General features: G+C 39.3%; 1 long non-coding RNA gene across 5 annotated transcripts; it reads right to left on the bottom strand.

Annotated features, from left to right (window-relative positions):
• Nucleotides 1-4612: 4612 nt before the first annotated feature.
• On the bottom strand, nt 4613-7764 carry LOC125531484. 5 transcript variants are annotated; one of them, XR_007293257.1, is made up of 3 exons: nt 6189-7764; nt 5453-5516; nt 4613-5006 (listed from the first exon to the last, which is right to left on the bottom strand). It is a non-coding gene; the product is annotated as an uncharacterized LOC125531484 (long non-coding RNA). The 5 variants fall into 5 exon arrangements; XR_007293259.1 differs by having other exon boundaries at nt 4613-4988; XR_007293256.1 differs by lacking the exon at nt 5453-5516 and having other exon boundaries at nt 6189-6911; nt 7261-7764.
• Between the last annotated feature and the right edge of the window lie 2290 nt (nt 7765-10054).

Raw genomic sequence — 10054 nt, 5'->3', positions numbered from 1 at the left:
TGGGCTCTATTTCCTATCCAAATCATTTCCGCATGACAAAATTCAACTCCATTTGCCAAGTAAATCTTCCTCATCAAATTTCCAAAGTTTTTGTCCACCTAAAAGCATTGTGAAGGAAGTACAAGATATGAATATCGTAATGAGTTTAATTTTTGCCACATATTCTATATGCCAAAGTCATAGCTCTACACAAAAGCTTAGCTCTATCTAACAATACATGTGAGCTCACCAACGAATCTTTGTTCCTGGTAATATTTTTAGTTTGTGAAGCAACTACATTTTATACTGCTTTATAATTGCTGGAAATTTGCCAGGACATTACCATGACTGTAGAAACCCCCTACACCAAATTTCAGCATAATCCAATCATCTATGTAAGCCCAACTTCAATTTCTATTTTCTGTCCAAATTGGCACATTGCAAAGGAAGTGCTATCTAGACACCTCCTATTGTCCTGAAACTTTTTGTGCCAATCTTACATATAAAAATCATTGCCACATTCCAATATTCAGCTCCATTTTCCTATTAAATCTTCCTCAGTAAATTTCTAAAGTTTCTATCTAGAGAGAAGCTTTGTGAAGGAAGTACAAGCTAGGATTATCCAAATGGTATAAATTTTTTACAGTGCTTTAATATGCCCAAATTACCATACTCCACAAAATTTCAGCTCAATCCACTTATCCATTTGAGCCCAGATTCGACACCATATTTCTGCCCGATGTGGTACTTTGCAAAGCAAGTGCCATCCAAACTCCTCCATTTGAGATGAAAATTTTCCAAGGCAGTCTCCCTAGTAGATGATCATCCTCAGCCAAAACTCAGGCCCATTGGCCTTGTTAATTTCTCGTACCGCTTATCAAACACTTGGCTGCTAATTCATGTTTGAGCATAGTTTGGTCTCGTCGTGAGATTCTTCTGTTGTTATTTTCTTCCTAGCATCTACCTAGGGAGTGCCCAACCTACTAGACATGCCTAGGCTGCCCAGAACGCATGGCAATGCCACGGTCACGCGGTGACCACGCGGCGGGCATGCGAGTCTACGCGCTTTGAAGTTGGGGCCCTGGGCCACCGTCCAAACCTCGACGTATCACCACGAAACCATGTATTTATGATTAAATAGATACTTATGTAACTATAAATGATTTTTGGAAAAAAATAAAGAGCAAACTATAAAGCAGCTTCAGTTCAAATTTGACACATTTCCTACTGAATGGGCGAAAATTTGTCTTTTTCACGAGAGATGGATAAAAACTTTTGACACCCAACCATTTTGTCAATTATGCATTAAATATGGCCTAGTATTTTATAAAATTGATTTGGTCCAATTTTGCAACAAATATATGGTAGGTCCTTCACACAAAAAAACTCATTTTGGACACTCAAAAATGGAAAATTGATTTTTTTGTCCAAATAAAATGAAAACTCCCTTAGGAAACATTGTTTGACATTCCAATATGCACCCTTGTGCACAATTTGAGATCATTTGAACAAACTATGCCATGAATGTGGCCATAAGGTTGATCATTTGGCTTGAAAGCCATGAATCTTCACACATGATAGCTCATTTATGAGCACACTTTTTTAAAATAATTACCATATTACAAGTTTATTATTTTTCCTGGTAACTTGGTCACATATAATGACACAATGCGAAGGTTTTCCAATTTTTATTTTTATTTTAATTTTTATGCCTGTTTCAAAATGCGGTCAAAATGGCGAGAATGACCGTTTCTAGCTAGTAGTTTAATCTTGGGATTTTTGTTGTTGTTTCTCTAATTAAATAGATACTTATGTACCTAGAAAGGATTTTTTGAAAATAAATAAATAGCAAACTATGAGGCAGCTATAGTTCAAATTTGACCTGCTTCCTACTGAATCAACAGAAATTTGTCTTTTTCACGAGAGGTGGATCAAATCTTTTGACACCCAACCATTTAGTCAATTGTGCATTAAATAGGACCTAGTATTTTAGAAAATTGATTTGGTACAATTTTGCAACAAATATATGGTAGGTCCTTCACAAAAGAAACTCATTTAGGCACTCAAAAAATGGAAAATGAATTTTTCGTCCAAAGAAAATGAAAACTTCCTTAGGAAACATTGTTTGCCATTCCAATATTCACACTTGTGCACGATATGAGATCATTTGAACAAACTATGTCATGAACATGGGCATACGATTGATCATTTTGCTTGAAAGTCATGAATCTTCACACATGATAGCTCATTTCTGAGAACACTTTATTAAAATAACTAGCAAAAGGGTCCGTGCGTTGCAACGGAGGTAAAAAAATCGTAAAGCATCAACTTAAAGGTATTTCTATTATGACCATGTGCATAAAGCTGATCGGTTTATCATTTCACCACTAACATCGTCGCGTTCTACTAAACATGCCTATTTTACTTACTAAGACTCCATTATCACTATTGAAAATTTAGGAAATTCACATAGTTAGTAAAAAGTGCAATACATAAAAAAACATACATAACTTTGCGTGACGGCCCGTCAGTGCACTGCTTCTCAATGACGGCAACTGCGGCTTGGCTTCTTGCGGTTTTCGAAACAATGTGTATAAGGACCGAGTCAACCAGGCATTCCCCTTTGAAGTTTTCTTATCCCTAATACTTTACTTTTTTCAAGTGCAATATGTTTGGGCATCTTAGGCTTCTGTTGTGTCATTACTACATCTACTAAACTATAATGTTTGTTTCATGTTATCTTTGCTGGTCATGTCATCATGCTTTGATTTGAATTGAGGTTTTTTTAGAGATCCCTCACTTGAATTTTATTAAATTAGCCAACCAAATGAAATTCAAATAAGTAAATTTTATGGATCTTCGATCTATCTAAATTGAGGGAATTCACATGGTGGTTCTCTTTATAACTCATGAACATTGCCCCCAAAAAATATTAGGGAGCTGAAAATAGCAATCCCATTCATTTCGAGGTAAGCATAACCCACTTTCAATTTAAACCTCTTAATTAAATATTTGGATTTATATTTATAGCAACGTAATATAAGTTCCACATGGGATAATTTATGTGGAGTTGGCACAACCCCAAAAAGGCTAAAATAAAATAGTTTCAAGTTCCTTCAAACCCAAATGATTTTCAAATTCTTTTCTTTGGCAAGATTTTATAATTCTTAAACACCGCTCTCTCTTCCCAGTGTTTCTTTTCGCGCCACCATGGCCGAGCTGCGCGCGCCTCTGGCCATGGACGCCGTCGCGCAGCTGCGGGCCCCCTCGCGCTCTTGCACCTCCCGGCAGCCGCTTGTTCTCCTCTCATCGCCCGCGCCCCTCGCCTCTCAACAACCTTTACTCACTCCTCCTCTTTGCCTCGCCAAGGATGTTCAATGGTACTGCATCATCTTCTCCCGTTGGCTCTCGGGGCTGCTGGTTGATTCCTAGGTGCTTTTATTGATATTTCAGCTAACTTGGAAACGTATATAAACTGAGACGACTCAACATAATAGAACGAGGTGGGATTATTCAACACCCAAGCAAATTTTAATTAAAAACATGCATGAATCGATTGGAATTAACCTTGCTTCGTTCGGCTCGAGGGCCAGGGTAATTGGGCCTATCTCCGTATTCTCACTCCACCAGGCTACGTTTGGCTGGGTGGGCAAGAATATTTGGCAAGCTTTCGAAGGAAGATTACTAAGAAGCTAACCCAGTTTTTAATGGCAACTTGGGGGCGAGCCCAACTGGTTGTGGCTGTAGCGTGAGAACGGGAGGTCGAAACTTCGAACCTCACGGCTAGGATTGTTTTTCGCAGGTAATAGAAGATGGCGGGCTAATTAACTAAAAACAGAGGGGGTTTGGACATGCAATTAGTACCACCTCGTTTATATTATGATTTTGTCTATACGAATGATGAAAGCGTATTACGACCAGGCGGAAGCGTATTGTGACGGTGAACCCGACAAAGTTAATCCGTGCTTTATTATTAGGGAGAGATTGCATCACCATTGAAGATTACAACTACCAGTACAAATGCCCGTGCGTTGCACCGGGCGAAAAAGAGACACAACCAGCTCGATATTTCATTGTGCACTATTTTATATATATCCAATTTTAATAAACATCGATAATAAGGTAATATTGATTATTACTTTTTGTAGAATCAAGTTTGGACCTGAAGAAGCCAACTTAGCGTTCTTCGTCAGTTGCAAGAGAAGTTTTGCATGGAATATTTTGTCAATCGTTTTTTTTCTTTTCTGGAAAACATTAAAATTTCCTTAGTTTTTATAGAAGTTAAGGTTTACATAAAAATTGGAACACTTCTTCAAGAATCTTAAACGTTTATGAAAATTAGAACATCTCTAAAAAAACACATTTTTAATAGATATTTTTTCTTTAAAGAATGTTTTGATTTTTTTGTACATTTCTAAATGAATTTTTTAAGGATTTTTTATGATTTTAAAAAAGTGCAAACATATTTTTTTGAAACAAAAATAATGTGAACATGTGTAAAACTGTGAACATTTTTAAACTAATTTCTTCAGGATGCAAATTAAACCGACCACATGCAAGGTCGAGTTCTGTGCTCTACATATAGTTATAAATCGAAAGAATTGATCTTAAGATTACTAAGCAAAACCAAATATAAGAGTAAGAAGAAGACCCAAATGAGTAATCGGAATGTATCAAGTCCTGAAGAATCATCTTAGGTGTCTTACAGTTAGTGGGCGGACACAAGACCACCAGTACAACACTACCCATTTTCCGATCAATTGTTTCGTCCAAGCACCATCAACTGCTCATTATGGAGAGTCGAAGAGCATTGAGCAACCATTGAAACAAAGCGGCTACAAGCTAACTCTTTCGGCTGATCTCCAGCAACAGAGGCGGCAAGGTGGCGTCAGAGAGGGTCAGGTCAAGCCTGACGAACGTGTCCTTCAGGAATTTGCGTCATTGCCACACTTTAAAGCTGGAATTTGTATTTCAGGGAGACTGTGTTGAGGGACAATGGACCTTAGCTTCTGGCATATAAGAAGATCCTATAAGACAAACTGTACTTCATGAATTGGAGTAAGACAACTATTGTCATTATTCTTCTGAACAACTAATAAAATGAAATCATCGACATACAACTCACATTTAGCATGCCTACTTCATGAAGCACGACCTTCTACCAGAATAAATAATAGTATAATTCTCAGAAAACATATTTGTGTTTTGACTGACTTAAGGAAACAGAAGTTTTAGAATGTTTTCTTCCCTGACGGAAACTTGTTTTGCTTCCCTCACACTATTACTTCCAATACAACATATTAGATACAGATTTTTTTATATATTAATTTTCTTTTTATGGAAGAAACATGCTTGTGTAGAATGGTAGTGTTATCATGTTTAGAGTTAACTACCAAACATTAAATGTTTGGCACATAGCATTTTTGCAGCTTGATAGACAATCAGAGAGGTATTGCAAAGCAGGAGCATGTACCAGATAATTTGCAGAATCACAACATCTGGAGGTGTCTTCAAAGTTACAGGATTGTTCTATGTCACTTAAAAAAGTTAAATCGCTATTAGATTAAGGGACTGCATTCCTTCTACAAAGTTACTACTCGTACAATTTTAGAAACACACCCAATGCAGATTTGTATGAACAACCTAAACTGCAGTTTCAGACTTTTAATACCACTTGACACCAATATTATTAGAAGTATAGATGGAAGTGCATACTTCGTGTTTATCACATAGACTTGTGATAACAGAAAGGATAACTAAGCACAATGTGCACATGAACCACACTGCTAATTCAAGTCCAATAAACCACGTGATTTTCCAGGAAAAAGAATGTTATGTGATCCAAATGAAATTGTTATTTAGATATACATAGTGTCGATCTAAACTACTGTGGCCTTAAGAGAAGCAGTAGACATCGAGCTAGAAACATACTATAGGTAGATAACATAAGGGCCAGGATCCAATATTCAGTGAGAACGATTAAAACACGAAGTCGCCAAATCAAAATATGTCCATTTGCGTGCTTGTACAGAGATTGAACATGCTGAAACGCAGTGGAAGTAAATATCACATGGGTAGCTTATTATATTGTCCTAAAGTGATGTTCTCATACTGAAATCATATAGAAAGTACATAGCAGATTATATCGTCCTAAGTGATCTTGATAGAGAGGATTATCTAGAGAAATGGCAAAGGAGAAATTAACTAACCTTGACCTGTTTGCGGCATTTGGCCCCCAAGGCAACCTGGGACATTTACAGATCCATATTTTACACACCTCATAGAGTCACCGGCATCTTGCCACGGTAGGCCAATACCTAGCCACTCATAGTACAATCATTGTCCATTGTTCTGGCCTGCTGCATTCCTGGATTGTAGTACACCTAAAATTGTAGGAGTTCATAACCTGGACACCACAGAGAAAGCATCATTGGTTGAGAAAATTCGTTGCTTTTCACCGGCTGCTGTAAGGGAAAGTACCAATCACCCCTTTGATCCTCCCTCTAATATCAACAAGCTGACAAAGTGGCAATGGAGCCCAAGGCTTAGCACATTATTTCAATCGATTTGTCTGCAACTTGTGTATGTCCTGCAGATTATAATTGAAGCGGTGCCAGACCCTATGGAAGGCAAGCCGAAGGAAGAGCACAAGTTTGCTAGGGAGGAGTGGCTGGGATTGCCCAGACACAATAGATCAGGAGCAGCAGCTTCAATCATCGGGCGGGATAGCCGCTGCCACAGCGTAGAGACGCTGCTGGTGAGAAGCGACAAGAGGGGATACATGAGAGGTTTCCATGACCGGTAGCGCGGAGCTGTGGCAGCTGATTTTGCAACAGAGTTAAGAAATGTCTGAATGACCACCTACAAGAACATGAGTTGCATCCCCTAGTTGATTTATTCCATGACCCCAATCCAATTTCTTCACTCCATCCCTACAGACAACAAACATATTGTAATGCATATGTTGAGAACTGAGAGCTAAGATTGAAGAACAACCGAAGCAAAGAAACAATTGAGGTTCTTCCAGCAAAGAAATGAAGCACGACAACAAAGTTGATGCCAAAATTCAAAGTGTGAGCAATGGCCTTTCCGAGTAAAATAGCACATGTGCCATGAGGGAGAGGGCGGGCATTAGAGGAACCATACTGGATCCGGTCATGGCGACGGGCCTCTGGGTGCAGTGGCAGGAGTACTCGAGGCCGGAGATGCTGGTGATGTGCGGCCAAGGCTTTGGCGACGCAACAGATGTCATTAAGGCAGGAGAGGTGAGAGGAGGAATACCATGGATGCAGTAGCAGTGGCGCCCGTCTGCCGTTTCCGGACACCGGTGAGCTCCGGCCAAGGTCATCGCACCGCCCCTCCTTTCTCCCTTGTTATCTCCCTCACCACCGTGTCTCCTTTTTGTCCTGGAGCCGCGGATGCTATGGATCCTCTCAGGAAGCCGCACTCCGGCCATCCTCCTCGTCACAGGCGAACCCCGCCTCGCCGAAAGCCTCCAGATCCGCCTCCCCTGCCCCTGTCGCACACGAATCCATCCCCTGCAAGCTCCGGCCACCGCGTTCGTTCTGCGTCGAGCAGCCACGCCGCCTCCAACCGCTCGAGGAGCGCGCAGCCCGCCGGCGCGAGACTTGCGATGCGGCACTCCCCTCCCCCGTCGGGCACCATGTCCACGCGCGCCAGACCGGTGCGCGGCGGCAGGGCAGGGGGTGGCGGTGCACCGGAGGTGGAGACGGGATTGGAAGGCTGCGTTCTTTTTTTCTATCGCCCGCACCGGTTCGGTTGACTTATTACATGGACGGCAGGTTAATTCCGCACCCGACAATATCGATGGTCACACGAAGAATATATATATATATAATGTTACTATTCATCACCCAGGGTGCAAAATAAGTTATTCTTCACCGAAGTAATCTTACGATCGCTTCATAAATAAATTGTGTTTGGAATACAAATAGTTATGTTCATATTGATTCACTACGTAAACTTTGGTATAAGAAAATAAAAAAAATAGGTTATAAGACCAGAAATATCGCATTTGATGTATGTTTTTACGTTCGTAACTTTACGTAACATAAAATATATTTTACGACGGGTATATACTTTCTTACGTTCTCTTTTTATGTATGAAATAAGACAAAATTTACGAAAACCTAAAAATACGGTGTATTGACGTCAAAGTAGAGAGGGGGTGAAGAATAACTATTTCTCACCCAGGGTGACGAATAGCTGGGCTATTCTGTTACGCGTAACAGAATATTATTCTGTTACCCTATATGAACTGATGAATTCAAACGGCTGAACTGATGAAATTCGAGCGCTTGAACTGATGCTTTCTGTTTCTGTTAAAAATCATCTTTTTTAGTTTAATTTTTTTGCAATATTTTTTTGTCGAAACGTGGCGTGTAATATATCGTTGGAAAGCTCTTGACATCTACATTACAATTTTATAATTTGTTTTTGCAAAAAAATTATGGTTTAAGAGCAGTTTTGAATAAACCGTTTTTTTCAAAACCGAAAACGTGAATCGTATTTTGGACTTAATTTTCAAACGGTTTGTCGGAATTGAGCAAATAAGATGGCGTTGGAAAGCTTGTGAAAATACGCATCTTCCATATATCTAATGTTTTTTCAAATTCTATATGATTTAAAAGTAATTTGAAAACGGTGAAATTCCGGGCGAAACGTATTTTCGCAATTTTTTTCAAACGGTTTGTTGGATCGACGCAAATGATACGGCGTTGGAAAGCTATGGAAAATGCGCAACTTTTTCGTATAGAAATGTTTTTCTAATTCCCCATGTTTTAAATTCAAATTTGAATACGGTGAAAATTGATTTTGAACGCAATTTTTTTAAAGTTTGTCGAAATGGGGCAAATAATATACTGTTGGATAGATATAAAAAATGCGAAACTTAGCCATGTTGAACATTTTCTCAAATTCGCAACCATTGAAGAGTAATTTGGAATACGATGAGACCTTTCATGTTGTTTTTTGGTCCGAAAAACAGAGTTGTCGTACTGATCTCAGTGTGGGGTTTGAACTGACGTTGTCGTACATGATTTTACAGTCACAAAATGCTAAAAAAATCATTGAACTTGTTTTTTTTTCTTTGAATTTTTGTGTTGTGTTCTTTTCTGGTTGTAATGCATGAACTTGAAGGTGGTTTCTTATTTTTGTAATTAAACTTTGAGCATATTTAAAACGTATGTGTTTGTTCCCGAACTTATTTGGGACGTCATGTTGAACTTATTACCTTTTTTAATCATGAATCTCTTGTGTTTCCTTTTTTAAGTTGCTTTTTTCTTTCAACTATACTGCTATAACATTTTCTTTCTCGAACTTACTGCCTCTCGAGTAAGGACCGGTGCTATCTTTTTATTTGAACTGGTATCAAATTTCTCAATAGACATATTGAACTTTTTCCGCGCTTCATTATGCATTGATGATATAATACCTGTTGAACTTCTACACCAGAGCTAAAAAATCTATCCAAGTTAACTATTATTTTACATTGAACTTTTATCAATCAACATACATCATTTTCTTTCCTGTTCATACACGTATTGCAGACATTACATACACATACATGGCTCCACGGTCATAGACAATTTTCTCCTGTAGCTTCTCCTTGCTTCCTTTAAGACAAGCAATCAATTGGAGAGAAAAGCACATATGATTTTAGATACAAAAATCACCTCCATGTCTGCCAGCTGGACTGATTTTTAGATACAAAAAAGCATCCTTAGGGGCCTTTGCACGAGCACCTACCATGCAAACACACAAGAACTCTAGATTAAGCATGGGGAGGCGATGGTCTCGTTGTCCGGAGGGCCCAGGCGGCATCGGGTGCGGGGGAAATGGCAGCCTTGTCGGTCGATGGGTTGCAGCTGTGGGCGGCGAATCTGGTAGCGTGTGGCATGTGCGGCCGTCATGTAGCAACCATACCTCAAATAGTCTGATCTCTGTACTCCGGTGTCATCCCTGGATCAGTAATGCTGACACCACACAGTACTCGGAGGATTTATAACAGAGTAGCAATCACACACTTATTACATCGAGTGTTTCAAAAGAGAAC

This window comes from Triticum urartu, unplaced genomic scaffold (genome assembly GCF_003073215.2).
Source record: "Triticum urartu cultivar G1812 unplaced genomic scaffold, Tu2.1 TuUngrouped_contig_7218, whole genome shotgun sequence".
Taxonomy (NCBI): domain Eukaryota; kingdom Viridiplantae; phylum Streptophyta; class Magnoliopsida; order Poales; family Poaceae; genus Triticum; species Triticum urartu.
The sequence above is the reverse complement of the archived record's forward strand: the minus strand, read 5'-3'. Positions and strand labels throughout refer to the sequence as shown.